The sequence below is a fragment of the Salvelinus sp. IW2-2015 genome, linkage group LG37, assembly GCF_002910315.2.
Source record: "Salvelinus sp. IW2-2015 linkage group LG37, ASM291031v2, whole genome shotgun sequence".
In the NCBI taxonomy this organism is placed as follows: Eukaryota; Metazoa; Chordata; class Actinopteri; order Salmoniformes; family Salmonidae; genus Salvelinus; species Salvelinus sp. IW2-2015.
This window is the reverse complement of record NC_036876.1, coordinates 11,853,079-11,875,355: the sequence shown is the minus strand read 5'-3', so window position 1 is coordinate 11,875,355 and position 22,277 is coordinate 11,853,079. Positions and strand designations below refer to the sequence as shown.

General features: G+C 42.8%; 1 long non-coding RNA gene across 1 annotated transcript; it reads right to left on the bottom strand.

Annotated features, from left to right (window-relative positions):
* Window positions 1-336: 336 nt before the first annotated feature.
* On the bottom strand, window positions 337-21,070 carry LOC111960279 (uncharacterized). Its single transcript, XR_002876801.2, has 4 exons — window positions 20,779-21,070; window positions 3,264-3,320; window positions 2,803-2,884; window positions 337-429 (listed from the first exon to the last, which is right to left on the bottom strand). It is a non-coding gene; the product is annotated as an uncharacterized lncRNA (long non-coding RNA).
* Between the last annotated feature and the right edge of the window lie 1,207 nt (window positions 21,071-22,277).

The following is a 22,277-nucleotide window of genomic DNA, read 5'->3' as shown; positions in this document are numbered from 1 at the left end:
TAAAAAGGTACTAGTTCGCAATCTCACTGGATTTAGACAGTAGCAAGTAACACCAAATTCACGCAAAAATACACATTTTTACTTTAATCCACTGTATCACAAAGCATATTGGCTTTTTTTGCACCTATTGCAGTTGAATAACAATGGCCAACACAAAAGGTTGTTCACACACACACACCCACCACACACACTAGATGTCAGCCAAGTATGCAGTAAAAAAAAAAAGTGTTTGTTTGCATGTGGACGGACATGAAACCTGGTGGAGAAGTGCTGTCTCACCGCCTGATAGAAGAAGGAGTTGAGCAGAGTGAGCAAGCAGCAGGGGAAGCTGGACAGCAGAGTCATCCAGTTGTTGAAAATAGTACTCTTTCTGGGCCCACCACCTGCCGTTGGCCTCCATTCTTCCTTGTTGAGGCGTCTATTGAAATACTGTTGACAGAAGAGATAAAAATGGTCTTTTGCAAACACTTTATCCACATTTTGGTACGTCACCAAGGATGCCTGATCAACTGAGCCACACAGGACTCAAGAGTATGACCCAGTTTTAGATCAACAATCAAATTATGTTGTTAGTTGCTATCGGCTAAAGTACATACAGTAATGGTACATCAGTGTCGCATTCACTTGTTCCATAACAAATAGGTCTAGTCATTCTACAAACGTCGTGTACTGTATACCAAGAATCAAAGCTAACCCTACGAGCTAACCCTACGAGTTGTGGGGTTTGACATTTGAAACATAGAGCGAGCTTAGCCTTAGAGGCTAGGGCCACACACACACACACACACACATACACCACACACACACACACACCACACACCACACACACACACACCACACACACACACCACACACACACACACACACACACACACACTCACATGGTTGACTACACAGCTCCAAAGTGTGGAATAGTTATGATATGTTTCTATAGCTTAACTTCTTTGATATAAGGGGGCAGCATTTTCACTTTGGATGAATTGCGTGCCCATAGTGAACTGCCTCCTACTCTGTCCCAGATGCTAATATATGCATATTATTATTACTATTGGATAGAAAACACTCTTGAAGTTCTAGAAACTGTTTGAATTATGTCTGTGAGTATAACAGAACTGATTATGGCAGGCAAAACCTGAGAAAAAATTCCAAACAGGAAGTGAGAATTCTCGAGACTTGGTCGTTGGTAATGTCATCGCCTAATTAAATTCCCCTGTAATATATGGATATGTTTGCACTTCCTACGCCTTCCACTAGATGTCAACAGTCTGTAAGATGTTGGAATGAAGCTTATGCTGTGTGTGGGCCGGATGGAGTGTTGAGTCAGTGGTCTGGCAGATTGCCCAGTTCTTGTCACGCGCATTCCTCCATGATTCGCCATGCGTTCCATTACTTAAAGAGACTGAAAAGAATGCTCCGGTTGGAACGTTATTGGATATATATGATAACAACATCCTGAAGATTGATTCTCTACTAAGTTTGACCAGTTTATTCGACTTGTAATATAACTTTTTAAGTTTTCGTCCGAGTTTGCTGCATCTGCACTTGACCGACTCACATGCTAGCAAAATTAGCTAATTGGACATAAGTAATGGACATTATCGAACAAAACAAAGATTTATTGTGGAACTAAGATTCCTGGCATGCATTCTGATGAAGATAATCAAAGGTAAGGGAATATTTATGATGTAATTTCGTATTTGTGTTGACTCCAACATGCGGAGAAATGTTGTTAAATCTGAGGCGTCTCAGATTATTGCATGGTGTGCTTTTACGTAAGTTTTTTTTTATAAATCTGACACAGCGGTTGCATTAAGAACAGTGAATTTTTAATTATATGTAAAACATGTATCTTTCATCAAAGTTTATGATGAGTATTTCTGTTATTTGACGTGGCTCCTGTAATTACTCCGGATTATTTGGAGGCATTTTCTGAGATTTGTGGTTATAATATGCACATATACGACAAAACATAAATGTATTGTGTAACATGATGTCATATGAGTGTGCATCTGATGAAGATCATCAAAGGTTAGTGATTTATTTTATCTCTATTTCTGGTTTTGTTACTACTATCTTTTGCTGGGAAAATGGCTGTGTTTTTCTGTGCTATGTTCTGAGCTAACATAATTGTTTGTGTGCTTTCCCGATCTTTTTGAAATCAGACATGTTGGCTGGATTCACAACATGTCTGCTTTAATTTGGTGTCTTTCATGTTGATTCATGAAAGATTGATTTTTATAGTAATATATTTGAATTTGGCGCGCTACATTTTTTCTGGATTTTGGCCAAGTGGGACGTTAGCGTCCCACATATCCTAGAGRRGTTAAGGGRGCCTCCAACCACACCATAAGGGGTTAACTTAAACATACAGATACTTAGTGGACACCGGGTCTACATAACAACAGGTCCAGTGTCAGATAGTTATTCACCACCCTAAAGGCTACAGTCAGGATTAGGGCAAGGTAGATCTGATCCTAGATCTGTAGCTTTGGGAAACGTTTGTATTAAAGTTTCCCAAAGCTACCTATCGAAGAGCAGATCTACTTTGGCTCGGGTTCAACAAGAGCAATACTTTATGTATCATGCCAAAGTAGAGCATTGGCTTCTTAAGGAATTATCTTGAAAAAGTCGTTTTTAAAAAGCAGCCTCTGAAAGTCAGATGTTGTTTGTATTTGTTCTGTATGTGTATTGTACATAGAGGATTAGCTGAGTTGTTGGTATGTTCAAGTCAAGTATTTTGTCCGAGAGGGATTTAGTGTGACTGGCCCCTGTTGTTATGAAGACATATGAGGTTGGGTTTACCATGGAGGCGGTCATAAAGAAATTCCATGGTAGCAGTGTCCCGAGGCCCAGAATGAAGAAGGTGATCCCCACCAACCAGCCCCTGGGAACGGGAGGAAAATACGAAACGATCAGAAACAAGCATGTCATTTTAAGGTTTTTGATATGTATTTACCATGTTATTTCTTTAAAAAAATAGCAGGTAGTTTATGTACCGTGAAATAAAGTGCGACCAGTCAGGGAGATAAAATACGACAATAGTGAACTTCATAGAAGTACATCAGAAATTAAATCAATTCACTACGTAAATTGATTAAAAACAGGACAAAGTTCCTTTTCAGCACCACTGCTTCGCTTGGAGCGCATTTCACTTCAACTCAAAATATAAAAATAGGACTCTGGTTGAGAGTGAGAGTAGAAACGAGAAAGAAACGAGAGTAGATACTTATAGTCTGCAAGAGGAAGCGGTGCCAGCGACCCACCTATCACGCGGGGCGTCTGTCCGGTTCTTCATCCTGTGCTATGGGGTTCGGTTCAAACTAGGGGCAAAAGAAAGGGGAACATAGTCAACATGAAGACCAAGTGTAGATTTGTCTATCCTCTCTAAGCACTTTATTAACAGAATACAAATACAGTTCATTTTCCACATTCTAGAACATTGCGGCAAGGAGTAGGAGCCATTCCCACTACACAACAGCATGTCCAAGATAGGGTTGGGCGGTATTCAGATTTTCATATCGTGATACCGGCCTTCTCTCATCCCGGGATTTATGGTATTACAGTCTTAGTATATAAAAGGGGCTCTAAAGACGCAAAAAAGCCCATTGGGCATCTATAAACAGAATGCTAACAAAATTGTCACAAACTAATAGAGAATTTCAATAGAGGATGCTAGCTAAATATGCTAACAAGCACAAAGTTAGGCAATCCAGCTCATAACATGATACGACAGGGGGCGGCAGGTAGCCTAGTGGTTAGAGTGTTGGGCCAGTAACCGAAAGATTGCTAGATCGAATCCCCGAGCTGACAAGGTAAAAATATGTCGTTCTGCCCCTGAACAAGGCAGTTAACCCACTGTTCCTAGGCCGTCATTGTAAATAAGAATGTGTTCTTAACTGACTTGCCTAGTTAAATAAAAGGTTAAATAAATAAATACAAGTATAGGTAGTAGCTGAGTTTGGACATTTACAAGTGAATGTGAACGAGCGAGATTGTGCAAATGAACAATGTTTTGACGCATGCTTGTCTGAAGGAAGAACAGGGCTGGTTCTGGAGCAGTATGTGTATATGCTGTGTCTGTGTGGAATCGCTAAGACAACAGGCCTGCTCTGCTCTGCTCTAGGAATAGGGGGGAGGAGCAGACGGGCTTGAGAATGGAGGAGAAAGAATCAACACAGGAAATCAAGTTAACAGCTGTACAGATCACTCATCCAAAGCGCTTTGACTTCTCAAACAAGGCAAAAAGCTAAAAACACACACACACATATATATACATATGATGCCCTGTCTCCTTGTATATTCAGCCACTTACTTGCAGTGCATTCGGAAAGTATTCAGACCCCTTAACTTTTCCCACATTTTGTTATGTTACAGCCTTATTCTAAAATGGATTAAATTAAAATGTGATATTTTAGTTGTATTTTTTTTTCTTATCTCAAATAAACAGTTTTTGCCTTTGTCATTATTGGGTATTGTGTGTCGATTAATGAGGGGGGGAAACAATTTAATCCATTTTAGAATAAGGCTGTAACATAACAAAATGTGAAAAAGTGAAGCAGTCTGAATACTTAACGAATGCACTATAGCTAACTAGCAATAGCAAGTTAAACCGAAGACACAGCTGGACTCGCCAGCTCCCGCTTTCTCCCGCTGTGCTATTTACAAACACGAGACTGGCTCAACTGTTCTGGTGAACTACGGTAAGCTTCATAATGTAAAATAATGTGACACGTGAAATGAAGAACGCAATCTGCTTCACCTCCTAGCGTATTACACAAGTTGACTGCGGGTGGTAACTTAAAGTAGCTACAAATATTCAAATTTATTGAAAAACTTCAAAGAAATAGTTGACGGTACTGACGTTATTGAAAAAGCTTCCYGTGGCTTTTTCCAAATACCCCGGTATACGGCCCAAGCCTAGTCCAAGAGCCACTTGATAGTAGCCTGCACTGTGAGGCTGTTAGCTGGATAGAGAGAGACCCGACCCCTCTCCCAGTTCAACAACTTCACACTCTATTGATTTCAATAGGAACAGTCAGTTCTATAAAGCTGTAGATTAAGCAAGAGTCCACTCCCTATGTACACACTTGGTTCTGTACACACACAAACTGATAGGCTCCACACTACGACCCGACACAAATAGAAATTGCCCAGGTAGCACAGCTGCGTAGTTTACAAAAATCTATCCAAAAGTTTAGGTCCTACTGCTTCCGCCGTACGAAGAACGTAGCTCTATTTTAAAGGTGTACCCCATTGACAATCCCGTCAGTTGAAATGTATCATCTGAGTCTGCCATTGAGCTCTGTTGTGGGAGCAAAACATGGCTACCCAACTTGTTTTGACTAGTCTGTGTGGAACAGTGGCAGGATGGGTGTGAGGGGATGGGTTGGCAAGTCCCTACCTGTGCTGACTGGGAGAAACCATATCTGTGAGCGTCAAACAGATACATGCTTTTCAATGCAGAAATCCATTAAAAATCCATTATTTTTTAACAAATCCCAGTTGTTGAGGTAGGATTGACATTTTAAAAGGGCAGTCATTTGACAGAAAGCTCTTGGGTTTTGGGTCTCATCATTGATGAAAAGTGTGTTTGTAACCCACACCACACACGCCAAATATTTCCTGGGCTTGGTCACTAGTGAACAAAGCCTGGGTCGCATTTCAGACGTGCTTTGTTTCCCTCTTAGACATAGCTGACCTCAGTCATCAACAACAACCCGTCTCCACAAACAAGCACTGCCTGCACACACACACACACCAGAGCTGGGACGATAAACCGACCATACCGATCACTTATCTCAAGCATTCTGATGATATCATTCATTACGATAAGTAGCCTATACTAGAGAAATGTGATGTAGGAAATTAAATAMGTTTGCTAATATGAGTGATTGTTACACCCATTCAACTATCACACTAGTAGTTGTAGTAGTTTAAAGGATCATTTCCAAAAAATCTGCAGAGCACATTAATGTTACAAACTTATCGTTCAATTTATCGTTATTGTATCAATTCAGGCAATTTATCACGATAGGTATTTTTGGTCATATCGCCCAGCTCTAACATGCACACACACCTGTGGCCTACCAGGAGAATATTAATAAAGAGTTTAAGTTGGAGAGTACATATTTCAATCCAGAATGTGAGTGGGTGAGAACAACCAAGGCATTCATGCAAACAACCCTTCCGCTCTTTGCTTTGTTACATTTCATTTCACAGAGAGCAACATTTCTGCCAGGAGGCATGCTTTCACCAAGAACCAACCACTTGCCAGCATGTTCACACTAAGGCTGAGTTAAAAGCCAAGCTTTCTATTGGTGTGATGTCTGATTCATACACTCCATTTCCTTTGAAGTGCTCACCAATGCATGAAAGTCACAGAAGCATTATAAACAGTCACTAGTGAAGCTCTTGAAGCACCACCGCAATGGCTAATATTTTACCAAGAACACTGCAACAGAAGCTAACCTTCCTCCGCTACTCTTTTCTCCGCATGAGGCTACAATACATTGAGTTTCCCCAGGGAAGCTGTGAAGTGCCGGGGAAACTGAAGCGAGGTGTAGTCTATAGGCGTGATTGTGTTTATTAGTCTGTTAAAGAATGTGAAACAATGTTATGCTTACTACGTTTCATTAAAACATGTACGGCTATAAATATTGTATTTACACGATTTTTGTAAAGAAAAGCACATTCTTCGTCCATTAAAATAACATAAAATTTATCAGAAATACAGTGTAGACATTGTTAATGTTGTAAATGACCATTGTAGCTGGAAACGGCAGTTTTTTTATGGAATATCTACATAGGTGTAGAGGCCCATTATCAGCAACCATCACTCCTGTGTTCCAATGGCATGTTGTGTTAGCTAATCCAAATGTATCATTTTAAAAGGCTAATTGATCATTAGAAAATCCTTTTGAAATTATGTTAGCACAGCTGAAAACTGTTGTGCTGATTTACAGAGGCAATAAAACTGGCCTTCTTTAGATTAGTTGAGTATCTAGAGCATCAGCATTTGTGGGTTCGATTACAGGCTCAAAATGGCCAGAAACAAATAGCTTTCTTCTGAAACTCGTCAGTCTATTCTTGTTCTGAGAAAYTAAGGCTATTCCATGCGAGAARTTACCAAGAAACTGAAGATCTCGTACAATGCTGTGTACTACTCCCTTCATATAACAGCGCAAACTGGCTCTAACCAGAAWCGAAAGAGGAGTGGGAGGCCCCGGTGCACAACTGAGCAAGAGGACAAGTACATTGGTGTCTAGTTTCAGAAACAGACGCCTCACAAGTCCTCAACTGGCAGCTTCATTAAATAGTACCCGCAAAACACCAGTCTCAACGTCAACAGTGAAGATGCGAYACCAGGATGCTGGCCTTCTAGGCAGAGTTACCAAGAAAAAGCCATATCTCAGACTGGCCAATCAAAAGAAAAGATGAAGATGGGCAAAAGAACACAGACACTGGACAGAGGAACTCTGCCTAGAAGGCCAGCATCCCGGAGTCGCCTCTTCACTGTTGACGTTGAGACTGGTGTTTTGCGGGTACTATTTAAGGAAGCTGCCAGTTGAGGACTTGTGAGGCATCTGTTTCTCAAGCATCCTTCACTCATGCTGCCAAACATACCCTCGTAAAACTGACTATCCTACCGATCCTTGACTTCCGCGATGTCATTTATAAAATAGCCTCCAACACTCTACTCCGCATATTGGATGCAATTTGCCGCACTTCCCTGCCGCGCTTTAAACTTTGTTTTGAAAGTTGTAATAGTAAAATATACAAGGCTTCATCAGTTCCTCGTCATGTTAGTCATTGCATACCTTAGAGAGCTATTTATAACTTGTCAGAAATGTCCAGATCAGCCTCCCGGGTGGTGCAGTGGTCTAAGGCACTGCATTGCAGTGCTAGCTGTGCCACCAGAGATTCTGGGTTCGAGTCCAGGCTCTGTCGCAGCCGGACGCGACCGGGAGACCCATGGGGCGGCGCACAATTGTCCCAGCGTTGTCCGGCTTAGGGGAGGGTTTGGCCCGGCAGGGATATCCTTGTCTCATCACGCACTAGCGACTCCTGTGGCATGCTGGGCGCAGTGCACGCTGACCAGGTCGCCAGGTGTACGGTGTTTCCTCCGACACATTGGTGCGGCTGGCTTCCTGGTTGGATGGGCATTGTGTCAAGAAGCAGTGCGGCTTGGTTGGGTTGTTTCGGAGGACGCATGGATCTCGACCTTCGCCTCTCCCGAGTCCGTACGGGAGTTGCAGTGATGAGACAAGACTGTAACTACTACCAATTATATACCATGAAATTGGGGAGAAAAAAGGGTAAAACATTTTTTTTTATATAAAAAAAAAAAGAGATGTCCAGATCAACTAGCAACCGTTAGCAACCATTATTTTTAGTTTTTTTTGTGTAGGTTTTTTAGCCTATAGATATTGTTGTAATTTATTACTCACTCAAATATCACATGAATACACATTAGACATGGCAAAGTGAATAGAAGTGCATGAACATGTGCTTTAAAAAACGGCAACATTTTCTTTGCATCCCGTGATGACAAAATGTGTAGAATTGCAGGAAATACGCTTTAAAACCAACAAAATTCCCTCTACCAAGAAGAGGGGTGTGAACAGTTTGTGTCATGAAGAATAATTGTGGCCATAGAAATAGATGTGGCGCACGCAGGGGAGGGGCATGGGATGTTCCCCAGTGCTGGAAGAGGGGGGAGCCTTAGTGAAAAGGTCTGGGAACCTCTGGGCTATATAAATTCATTCATATGGGCAGAATATTGTATATAAATTCATTCATATGGTTATATAAAGACTAAAGGCTAAAAACAGACTATACTATATTTATATAGTTTTTACATTGTATTTTAATTTTAAAGATTGTATTTTAATTTTATCTAGTGTTTACACCATCCATTAACACCAACCATTCACTATAAAACATTTATTTATTAACAAATAAGATTCGCAAAATACTAAAAATGGGGCAAAAGTAAGTCAACCTAAAACATTTATTTCAAATAACCAATAAACCAAAAAACAGCACCATAAAAACAAGTTCACAAACAAATCGTCCAAGAATGTGCTGTGTGTTCTGGTCTAATAAGGATTTGAGAGTCATTGAAAGGGTTGAAATTGATAAGTGTCACAAAGAAGTGTCCAACTAGGCTAGGCACTCATTTTTCTCAGGTGGATTTTGGAGCATTCACAACTGCAACTTGAAAGTGTAGGCAACGCTCTTCAGGTAAGTCTCCAGTCTCGTGTACTCAACCAGTGACTTCAGATCCTTCGGTCGCTTGCGGTAGTGGGGTCTTTGCCATGGTGGTGGAATGCCAGCAAGTCGCTGCTTCATTCCCATATCTCCTCTTCCAAATGGTGGGGTGGGTAGCGCCAAGATTTGCAGACAATTGTTATACYTTTGACACACGTGTCCATAGAACACTCTTCCAAGAGTCTTGATGATCATCCAGGTGCTTTTTGGCAAACTTGAGTCAACCTTTTGGAAGACATGGGTCCCATTATGTCTGGTGAAAACCCAAACACTGCATTCCCACAGTAAGAACCTCACACCAACGGTCAAGCATAGTGGAGGTAGTGTGATGGTTAGGGGATGCTTTGCTGCCTCAGGTCCTGGATGACTTGCTTCAATAAAAGGAACCATAAATTCTGCTCTGTATCAGAGAATTCTACAGGACAATGTCAGGCCATCCGTCTGTGAGCTGAAGCTGAATCGCAGCAAGACAATGTTTAAAAAAAAACACACAATCAAGTCCACGTGAAAATTGTTAAAAAGCAACACATTTTAAGTTTTGGAATGGCATAGTCAAAGTCCACTCCTAATCCCAATTGAGATGGTGTGGCAGGACTTGAACCGAGCAGTTCATGCTTGAAAATGTAACGGCTGTCGTAGTCGTTCTCCTCCTCAGACGAGGAGGAGCATGGATCGGACCAAGATGCAGAGTGGTAAGTGTTCATATTTAATGCAAAAACAACAAAACACTTCAAAATACAAAAACCAGCAAACGTGACTAAMCCGAAACAGTCCTGTGTGGCCCAAACGCTGACACAGGAACACAAACACCCACAAAACACAAGTGAAACCCAGGCTGCCTAAGTATGATTCTCAATCAGGGACAACGATTGACAGCTGTCTCTGATTGAGAATCATACCCGGCCGGACACAAACATCCCAACATAGAAAATACCACATAGACAAACCCACCCAACTCACGCCCTGACCAACTAAATAAATACAAGAAAAAGGAAAACAGGTCAGGAACGTGACATAACCCCCCCCTTAAGGTGAGAACTCCGGGCGCACCAGCATAAACTCTAGGGGAGGGTCTGGGTGGGCGTCTGTCCACGGTGGCGGCTCTGGCGCTGGTCGTGGTCCCCACCCCACCATAGTCAAACCCCGCTTCTGTGGCCTCCTGCCAATGGCCACCCTCCATGTCAATCCCACTATACCAAAGGGCAGCACCGGACTGAGGGGCAGCTCCGGACTGAGGGGCAGCACCGGACTGAGGGGCGGATCCTGGCTGGCTGGCTCTGGCGGATCCTGGCTGGCTGGCTCTGGCGGATCCTGTCTGTGGAAGGCCTGGCGGATCCTGTCTGCGGAAGGCGCTGGCTGATCCTGGCTGCGGAAGGCTCTGGGATCCTGTCTGGCGGAAGATCTGGCTGATCCTGTCTGGCGGAAGGCTCTGGCTGATGCCTGTCTGGCGGAAGAGCGTCTGGTCGGTCCTGGCTGGCGAAGGCTCTGCTGTCCGGCTGCGGAAGCTTCTGGCTGGTGCCTGACCTGGACCTCGGCTGGTCCTGGCTGGACGCTCTGGCTGTCTGCTGGACGGCTCTGGCTGGTCCTGCTGGCGGCTTCTGGCTGGTCCTGGCTGGACGCTCTGGCTGGTCCTGCGGACGCTCTGGCTGGACGGACAGCTCTGGGCAGCAGACGTTTCAGACAGCGCTGGGCAGGCAGGCAGTTCAGACTCAGGCTGCGCTGAGAGAGGAAGGCTCTGACAGCGGCTGGGACAGCGTGGGAGCAGCTGGAGAGAGAACCCGGAGAGACAGCCTGGTCGGTGGCTGCTTACCGAGATGGTACGTGGAGGTGGCACCGGTAATACCGGACCGTGAAGGAGGACACGCGCTCTTGAGCACCGAGCCTCCCCAACCCTACCAGGTTGAATGGTCCCCGTAGCCCTGCCAGTGCGCGAGGTGGAATAGCCCGCACTGGCTATGCTGGCGAACCGGGACACCATCTGTAAGGCTGGTGCCATGTACGCCGGCCCGAGGAGACATACTGGAGGCCAGATATGTTGGGCCGGCTTCATGCACCCGGCTCGATGCCCAACCTAGCCCTACCAGTGTGCGGCGGGTGGAATAGCCCCCACTGGGCTAAGCACGCGTACTGGGACACCGTGCGCTTTACCGCAATAACACGGGGCTGACCAGTACACGCCCTCTCACTCCACGGTAAGCAGGGGGTTGGCTCAGGTATCCTACCCGCTTTGCCACACTCCGCGTGCCCCCCCAAGAAATTTTTGGGTCTGACTCTCGGGCTCCCAACTGCGTCGCCGCGCTGCCTCCTCATACCAGCGCCTCTCTGCCTCGCTGCCGCAACTCCGCCCTTGGGACGGCGATATTCCCCTGGCTGAGCCCAGGGTCCGTTTGCCGTCCAGAATCTCTTCCCCAAGTCCAGGAGTCTTCGTTTTCAGCTGCTGTTGCGCCCTTCTCCACTCCGCTTGCGTCCTTGTGGGGTGTTTCGTCACGGCTTTCTAATCCTCCTCCTCGGACGAGGAGAGGCGAGAAGGATCGACAATACGCGAGGTTATGTCCATAATTTATTAGCATCGAACTGAACACTATAATGAAACAAAATAACAAATAGAAAACCGACAAACAGTCCCGTGTGGCACAACGACTACACGGAAGACAAAACACCCGTCCACAATACATACATCCACTCCCGAATCCAAAAGTACAAATGAACAATCCCGCACAAGGAAGCGTACGGGCTGGCTGACTAATAAAGCCACACKAATTAACAATCACCTAAACACAGGTGTAACAAATAAACACATAAGGAGGGGGAGGAAAAAGAGTCAGTGGCAGCTAGTAGGCCGGTGACGACGACCGCCGAGCGCCACCCGAACGGGAAGGAGAGCCTGCCTCGGTTGAAGTCGTGACAGAAAACCCACAAATGTTGCTGAGTTAAAGCAGTTCTGCATGGATGAGTGGGCCAAAATTCACAGTGAYGTGAGAGACTGAGCAACAACTACAGGAAGCGGTTGGCTAAAGGTGGCTCAACCAGTTATTGAGTGTAAGGGGCATTTCACACAGGGGCATTGGGTGTGGCATAACTTTGCTTATGAAATAAAGGAAAAAAGTATGTAATCGTTGTGTTATTTGTTCACTCAAGTTCCCTTTATCTAATATTAGGTTTTGGTTGAAGATCTGATAACATTCAGTATAAAAAATACGCAAAAGTAGAGAAAATTAGAAAGGGCGCAAAAACTTTTCAACAGCACTGTAAGGTCACTCAGTCGAGCACTCAATTTCTAACACATTTTCAACCACAAAGATCAGGGAGGTTTTCCAACGCCCACAAGAAAGAGCACCTATTGGTAGATGGGTAAAATAAAAAAAGCAGACATTGACTATCCCATTGAACATGGTGAAGTTATTACACTTTGGATGGTGTATTAATACACCCAGTCACTACAAGGATACAGGCATCAATCAATCAAATATATTTATAAAGCCCTTCTTACATCAGCTGATGTCACAAAGTGCTGTAYAGAAACCCAGCCTAAAACCCYAAACAGCAAACAATGCATGTGTAGAAGCACCGTGGCTAGGAAAAACTCCCTAGAAAGGCCAGAACCTAKGAAGAAACCTAGAGAGGAACCAGGCTATGAGGGGTGGCCAGTCCTCTTCTTGACGTGTGAAATTAAAAGCTTATTTGATACACTTCAAATAACACTATTTGATGCATTATTTTTGACACGCAAAGACCCAGTTCCATACTTGCACAGTCTTCACATTTTTCTGCCTTTTAAATTAAATTGTGTAAATTAGAACACTCTTAAGGATTACAATAAGGATTAGCCACAATAGTGGAATTTGCGGTTGGCCTTCAAGCTATAAGGTCCTTCTTTGAAAGTGACACAGAAGGTTACAAATTGGTGGAATCATGCCATATTTAGACTAGATAATGTTGTAATGTGGAGCAATGAAATGGGGAATCAGTCTACTCGGTGACACCCACTGAACACAACTGTGAAAGGTTTCCGCAAATATTACCATGGTAGCTCTTATCAGGGACTTTGCCTGAGGGAAATCACCTCCCGTCAGCCTATTGCACGTACTGACAATCATATTGCACTGTACAGCCTTACCTAAGGATTGGGGATCAATTAAATGGGGTATCAGTCTACTCATGGCCTCCCCCCCATGTCTTCCTCAGAGTTCAGAGTTCTCAGACTCCAAAACATCCACGCAGTATTGTTTTTCCTCTGGAATAGTGTTCAATACACATAGTAGGTTGACTGGTACAATAAATGTGGCTCAATTCAGTGGTCTCAGAGTCCCGCAATAACAGCTACAACGTTAATGTTCTCTGGCTGTCACGGAGTAGACTGATACCCCATGTCATTGATCCACAATCTATAGGTAAGGCTGTACAGTGAAATAAGTACACCCCCAATGCAATTCTAAAATCTATTATATCCAGTGTGATTAATTTAGTTGAATTTCTATGACATTCCAACCTCGTTTTGCATGATATATTCAATTATGACATAATTCCACTATTTTGTATTCATTTGCATCACTGTCAATGACAGACTTTTATTTTGAAGGCAAACCGCAAATTCCACTACTGTGGCTAATCCTTATTGTAGCTAGCTTCACATAGGTGGATCTGACCACCATCAATCAAATAAGAACTGTCTTRTAAATTAGGGGTATTTAAGATGTAGCTACTGAACTAGATTGTCGTTTTGCTATGATATTGGGGAAGAACACTGGTTTGTATCCATCAGCTAGCTAGCTTTTTTTTATGACCAGCACTGTCCAGAGCTTGGGGAAGTGTCTGCGCTTCTTCGGCAGCGGCAGGTGCCAAAACTTTACCAGCTTCATAGCAAACGTTTCGGGGGGGATCGCTGTGCATATGAAATACGAGCGATAGTTATTACACATTGATTACACTATGAAAAAAATGTATGAACGTGTTATATTATTATGTGACGTCATATTCAGATCCTGATTGGTCAACCAGTTTATTTAACGCGTCAAATAGTGTTATTTGACACGTAAAGACCAAARCGGCGTTCCGTATGCAAGGGGTGTGTAGACTTCCACTAGGCACTGTAGTAGTTTCAAGTTTTTAATGTCAAGTGCACAAGTACAGTGACATAAAAAGTGTTCAGTCACCGGGTCCTAAGCTTGGTGACAAGCTAGGAGGACAATGCTGTTGAACGCTTAGCTGTAATCAATGAACAGGACTCTTACATTGGTATTCCTCTTATCTAGGTGGGTGGGTCTAGGGTGTCTGGGATGATGGAGTTGATGTGTCCCATAACCAGTCTTTCAAAGCACTTCATGATGAATGATGCRAGTACAACAGGGYGGTAGTCATTGTGGCATGAAGCCTTASAGTTCTTGGGAACAGGAATGATGGTWGCCATTTTAAGACATGTGGGGACTACATGTGTAATTACAGTGAATATGCCTGCCAACTGATCTGCGCATGCTCTGAGAAAGCGCCCTGGAATACCGTCCGGCCCGCAKCCTTGTGAGTGTCGACCTGATTCAAGACCTTACTCACGTCGGCCTCGGAGACCGAGATCACCCAGTCCTCTAGTGATAGACCGGAGGTAGGCCTATAGCTTGGCTATGYKGTGAATCTGTCTGGTCAAAGTCATTTCAACATAACTAACTACACGACAAGCAGTCAAGCAGAACTGATGAAACTGGGTAAACCATGGACAACGCTACCTTATGAAGGAGCGAGAGAGAGAGAGACCTGCTCAACATCATCACCCAGAGAGAAGGGGAGCTTTAGACGATCAAGAGAATAGCACGTACACAATCACTGCCCCATGACAATTTAATCAGCTGATTAAGCAGAAACTTGGAGACAGGATTCTTGTGTACTTATTTTCACAGACTCGAGGCTAAGAATTGATGGATTGGGGAATATGTAAAAAAAAAAGAAATAGAGTTTATTACAGACTAATATTTCAATTCCTGAAAGAGACATTAGAAAACACCTATATACCGAGGGCGCTGAAAAAAAATAGAACAGGGCAACCTGATTCTGTGGCATTGTAACGGCTGTCGTCTTCCTCCTCGACTGAGGAGGAGAAGTTTGAAGGATCAGAGGACCAATGCGCAGCGTGGTAATTGTTCATCTTATTTAATGGAAGTGAACAACTCAAAATACAAAAACAACAAAGTGAAAACCGAAACAGTTCTATCTGGTGCAGACACACAAAGACTGAAAACAACCACCCACAAAACCCAACAGAAAACAGGCTACCTAAATATGGTTCCCAATCAGGGACAACGATTGACAGCTGCCTCTGATTGAGAACCATATCAGGCCAAACACAGAAAACCAACACAGAAATAGAAAACATAGATTACCCACCCAACTCACGCCCTGACCAACTAAAACAAAAGACAAAACAAAGGAACTAAGGTCAGAACGTGACAGGCATGAAAGAGTCATTTCAGTAAAGTTGTCCTTTCAGTGTTTCAGGCGACTTGTCATTTCTTTCAAGACAAATCATAGGTCATAGACAGGCAAGGTCACACTAGGGGAAGGTTTCACTGTGGCCAGTAGTCATGTGATAACAGGCCTTGGGAACGTTTAATGGAATCTGTCAAAAAGAACACCAAAATGTTACTCCCACATTCACATAACTTGGCATTGGCTGCTGTCAAACAGGTTTTGGGAGGACAATGAACAACGTAGAATCAGCCAGCTATCTAGCTGACTTATCAGCACACAATCACATGCTGTAACGCTCGTCTTTATGTGGAAGAGAGGAGGACCAAGGCGCAGCGTGGTGAATGTTCATGATGTTGAATTTTAATGATTTATCCAACTAAACAGAACACTGACAAAATACAAAATAACAARACGACGTGAACAGACCTGAACTTGAGAACATAAAACATGAACGCACGAACAGGAACGAACGAAACGAAAAAGAGTACCGTGTGGCGAACAAACACAGACACGGCAACAATCACCCACAAACAACCAGTGAAAACAGCCTACCTTAATATGGCTCCCAATCAGAGACAATGACAAACACCTGTCTCTGATTGAGAACCATATTAGGCCAAACGAACAAACCTAAACATAGAAACAAATAACATAGACTGCCCACCCCAACTCACGCCCTGACCATACTAAATAAATACAAAACAAGGGAAATAAGGTMAGGAACGTGACACATGCCAGGTGATGTTAGGGATTATAAATGCATTATGACTTAATGCAAAGAATGTGTAAGTAAGGAGGACTGGTACTTGAAGGCTATATAACCTTATGATATGCGTTCTGAGGCTTGGACAATGTTCTCAGCATTTTTCCCCATCGCAGGTTCAAGTTCAACACTTGAACAGTAAGAAAAATAATAATAACAAAGCAATAACGGTCTACTAATGTTTTCACACTATATCAAAATAATACGTCTCACAAGCCAAGTAGGTTTTTAGCTTATTTYTTCCTGATTTCCTTTCCCTCCTTTTCATCTGCTTTTCCACCCCTTCTTCTGTTTCCCTTCCAATTTATAGCACTTTGCCATGAGCACATTAGTGGTTTCATTGTTGAAACCCACTTATGTCAAATGTGACATAAACCTGTGTTTTATAAAGGGTGACATAAGCACCGCTTAATAAAGGCTTTATAAATCATTAAATTGAGGCTTCACAAAGTATTTACAACCTTGTCATGCATCTTGGTAGAGCATTGCAACGCCAGGATAATGGGTTCTATTCCCGGGACCACCCWTACGTACAAATGTATGCGCGCATGACTAAKTCGCTTTGGATAAAAGTGTCAGCTATGTTGTATATATTATATTCCTTTAAAACATTTCTAGGATGGCCCAATCTCTTCCCTCTTGGGTGCATAGCAAATATTGGAACGGTCCTCAACTTCCCCCAAAATGCTGTGCTGCAGGATGACACACACTCTAAAGTGCAGTCATGTAGAGCAAAAAACACTGGAAGGCCTTTTAAAATCCATTTCTATCCTAATTCAGCTCTGAATGCTGATTGGCTGACAGCCGTGGTATATCAGACCATATACGACGGGTTTGACAAAACTGTTATTTTTATTCTTCTAATTACGTTCGTAACCAGTTTAAAATAGCAATAAGGCACCCTGGGGTTTTGTGATAGATCGCCAATATACTACGGCTAAGGGCTGTGGTCCACACTCCGCATTGCGTCTTGCACAAGACCAGCCCTTAGCTGTGGTATATTGGCCTAATATACCACACCTGCTCGGGCCTTATTGCTTCAATATACAAGGGGGGTTGGTAACTAGGTTAAGCCTTCAGCAAATGTGTTCCTGAGCTTGTAGCTAGTCGGCGGGCCAGAACATAATTAGACTTTTAGCAAATCACCTCGCTGCCCAATTCATAACACTACACATTTAACACGGGGTTAGTGGGATAATCAATTCAATGACAATAATCATTTAGATCTGATTACAGTGGTAAAATCACCAATGTCTCTATTAATAGGTCTACCTATATTCATCTTAGCACATTTCTCCAATGCCAAACCAGTGTGTCTTGTTTGCRACAAAACTCTCACTGTTTGCAAGGAATTCATTCTGAGATGCAATTATGAATCTAAGCATGGTACTTTCAGAMGTACATTTTCCACCCCAGACATGAGGCCCGAGTCCGACGCAGAAAGGAGGTAGGTGGCCTATTTAAGGAGTGCATGGTGACAGTATTGGAGGAAATAGCTATACCGACCAATATATGGATAAACATAATTGCGTCTGCCAAACATGTAAGCATACCTCTTATTTCTTAGTGCTCCAACAAAGCCCTCTTGTTAGTATAACGTYCCTACTCAACTTTCAGCACTGACCGCTGTCCATATTGATTTTAGAAACAGATCTGTCTGCATCTCTAGTCTTTTTTCTAATTTATCCAATTATATTCCTTGCTCTTGTTTYTATGGACATATTCCCACTAATATTGTAATTAAGCTTTGACATTTGTGTTTTACACTTTTCCTCAAGCTGTTGGTGCCTGCTTCTATTTATGCCAAATCGCTGTAGGTTGAGATTCTCGTTTCCCAACATCATTCCTTTACAAWTTTCTACAGCGAATAGAGAAGACCATATATCCCTCACATCCCACGTTATGTTAMTGAAGTCACCATGTGTGTGTAACGCAAATGTGTGTTTGKGTCTGGATTGGGAAGGTGTGAAACGTATCAACGAGAGAAAAAAGCCAATCGAGCTTATCGCATAAATTCTATTCGGTTTATAAGCCACCACTCCTCATGCCATGAAGGAGAAAATAATACTAGCATTAAACTTCGATTCATTGGGCCTCTCTAGTGGCGCAGAGGTCTAAGGAGTCACTACAGAYCTGGGTTCGATCCCAGTCTGTGTCGCAGCCGGCAGCGACCGGAAGACCCAAGAGGAGGCGGGATGTCCGTGTCCCATTGCTCTGTCAGTATGACGCATTTTGCATCATATGATGCTGCGTTTTGCATCATACCAGCTGTATTTCTGTATTTGTAAAGCTACACATCTTGAAAACCGGATTGCTAACATGCAAAATATTTTGGGACTATATCAACAATGGACTAATTAAACAAATACCAAAATATAGTTTTTGGGTGGAGTTTTCCTTTAAGAAGCTTTTGAGAAACAGGGCTCAGAGCCACCAGAGTGGGGGTGTAAATATGCTGCTGCTTGGTGATGAAGGAAGCACAGCACTCAGGATCCTCATGAACAGGACCCCCTTTGTCTCCTGAATGAGTAAGTAATGTGTTTGTAGCGGTGATTCTGGGCTGTTTCTGGGAACGTTCTGTCACTACCCTAAACTAGCCACAGACACCAATTCAGCACCTTGCTGTTCCTCTAGACTAGAAGTCACACTAGCAGACTAGTTCACACAGACAGTAGCCTATTAACGGTACAGTAGGATAAATGACATTCATTTTAGGTTTTTAATTCCATGACTCCGAATGGGCCGTCTTGCATACAGAATAGCTGTCCATCAGATTAAAGCGGCATTTATTGGTGACATGGGCTTGCTTGAACAGCAGGACTACAAAGAGATCTTTACCAGTCTTTCCAAGCCATAGATGTGTCATAGCACTGTGTAATTACTTTCATGGGCAACACACATACTCTCTTGCTCTTTCTTCTCTCCATCTCACTCACACACACACACACACACACACACACACACACACACACACACACACACACACACAAACGTGTAAACCAGATTGGAAGTGGAGCAGCTCCCTGACTTATCAGTGTCTCTGAACACCAACTGGCCTAGTTGTTACTGTCATAACCAAAACAGAAAGATTAGGATTTATCTATTCTGTCATTGTTTTCATATCTAATATAATAAAAAGGTGGAATTTTCTCAAATCCTTTTCATTGTGATTTAAAAAAAAAAATCTATTTACTCAAATAGCTCATTTGATTATTTACTTAGTCTACACAGGGAAACATTTTAAAGAACCTAGATGTAAATATAGCCTATCAAATCAAATTGAATGCGTCACATGCGCCAAATACAACAGGTGTAGGTAGACATTACAGTGAAATGCTTACTTACAAGCCCTTAAACAACAATGTAGTTAAGAAAATAAATAAATAAAAGTAACAAATAATTAAAGAGCCTAAAGAGCCCTTCTCTGTAGAACTGTTGATTTTCACTTCCAAATCATATGGCAGACACCAGAAACAGAAAAGAAACCCGTCTGATCGATCACACAGAATTTCCAGAAGAGATAGCCTAAAGGCCGCGCAGTTTATCACTGAATCTCTTATCAGGGATTACGAGTAATTCTCGACTGCGTCARTCTTGGCCATGTGGTGTCCAGAAAGCAAGCATGTCGGTTTACAGAAATTCCCATTATGAATATTCGAAAATGCGTGTCGTTTGGTGATGATTTCCAAGCACTGACTGAACAAACACTCYGTCATGGCGCATGATGTGAAAGACTCCGCTCGTAAAGGCTGACTGGCTGAATGTTGAGAGCATGCCGTAATGCACCTGTCGCGYCATTCTTCAACAGATATGCAATTTCAATAGAATTAAATACATCTAGTTRATTGAAAATACAGTTTAGGATTTGACGTAGACTTCTGTGAATTACAGCATGCCTCCGTTGGCATATGCATTACGAGCAAACTTGAGTAACGTTACTTGTTCTCGGCCTAAAGATGTCGGGGRATGTGATGTATATTTCCCTTCAGCATATTAAATACCAATAATCTAATTTCACTAAACAACCCATTTGACAGTTGTAGCAGGCAACATTATTCTAGCAACACTACAAAAAGGGGTCCCTTTATAAATCCCAGAAGCCAGGCGAACAAGAGCTGCTTTGTCTGTCGCATCACCTAACGGCAAGACCGACAATGACGAAAACCAATTCACACGATTATACTCACAAACAATTGACCGCTACAATWAACTGAAACAATTGTACTAATTAATTCCCGCTTTCCGTATCAAGCCGCGGAAGAGGCCAGACTCATATTGMGCCAACTCACCTTGTAGTGACGAGAAACGTGGTAGTCAGCTCAATGTTTTCACTGTCGCGACGGTAAACAAAGSTGATGTCGTTGTGAATACCAAAGCGATAACATGAAGGTCATAATTACAAATTGTTAAACGGTAAATGTATCACTCCACGTGGCCCGAGCGCCAAATCGTTACGAACGGATAGTCTGAAGTAACAAGCTAACGTAGAGCGTAACCTTCATTTTCCATGATCCCGGTTGAATTAAATACAGCATAGCATATTGCTAGGATGCTCCTCCCATAATGTAGATCACAGCCCTACTMATTTTCTTTCGGCAATAGGAAGGGATAATGAGAGGGCTGCACTGAATGAACTGTTGTGTTCAACTTCCCACACAGGAGGCAAGGGAAAGGGGATAACTAGTCAGTTGTACAACTGAATACACTCAACGGAAATGTGTCTTAATGTTGCGGGTCTGTTTGACCCATTTCCACTTTTGAATTGCCTAAAATACTAGTTAACCTGTCTTTTTYTCCATGAAATGAAATACCTTTTCCTCATTTAGGGTCATGAACCYAACTTCAAAATGTGGACACTGATATGCTGTGGAATGTCTGTGCATATTCTGTATACAAACATGATGTTGTGGGTCATTTTGACCCGGAGGTTGCACGGGTCCAAAATCAACAAGTGTCTTTGATGTATTTTGCTTTGACTGGTCCTGGTTGCACTTTTATGATTGTGTTTGGGTGAAAATKAGTTTCCAAAGCTTCTCCTTCTCAGTGCGAGAGCAGCAGATCTCTGACACAGTCAACAATGAGCTCCAAAAGATTTTCAGTCAATGAAGCCTTAACACAAGTTCTGGACTGTGACAGTCAAATAGAAGAAGAGGTTTCAGAGATGAGGACAACAGATGATCCAGATTGAATCCTCTTCACCAAAGAAAAATTCACAGAGGACTCCGCCATACCATCCCCTCCATCAGATGAGAGAGAGAGCATGCGACAACCATCATCCAGAGAAGAGAGGACATGGAAGTCTAAAGATGGTAATATAGAATGGTCACCGTCACTACAACGAAGTCAAGGTAGACTGTCAGCTTCCAATGTAATCAAACTTGTTCCAGGGCCTACAGGATTTGCTCTGCCTSCCTCGCCAAGACAGTAAAACCAGCACCACTTGTGTAGAATGCAATAAATACAGCTGCAGAAAGCACACACGTACATTGTGTTCAACATGYGGAGAGAAAGACTCAAGGGATACTTTTTGAACAAAAGGGTCAAATGACACCTAAGTGTTACTGTTACTGGGAAATACAAAACAAATGCCCCTACTTGGGGAAACAAATGCTTGTTTGTGAGATATGTTTTAACAAATAGTTATTAAATATAGAGTTTTGGTATTGTATTTCTTCTTTCTGAAAGGTCTGAGAAGACAAAATAAAGTTGTCTTGTTTTCACTTGATTCTTTGACTGTCTTGAGTGTTTAAACTGTGCGGGTCAATCTGACCCATGTCACAATGGACGT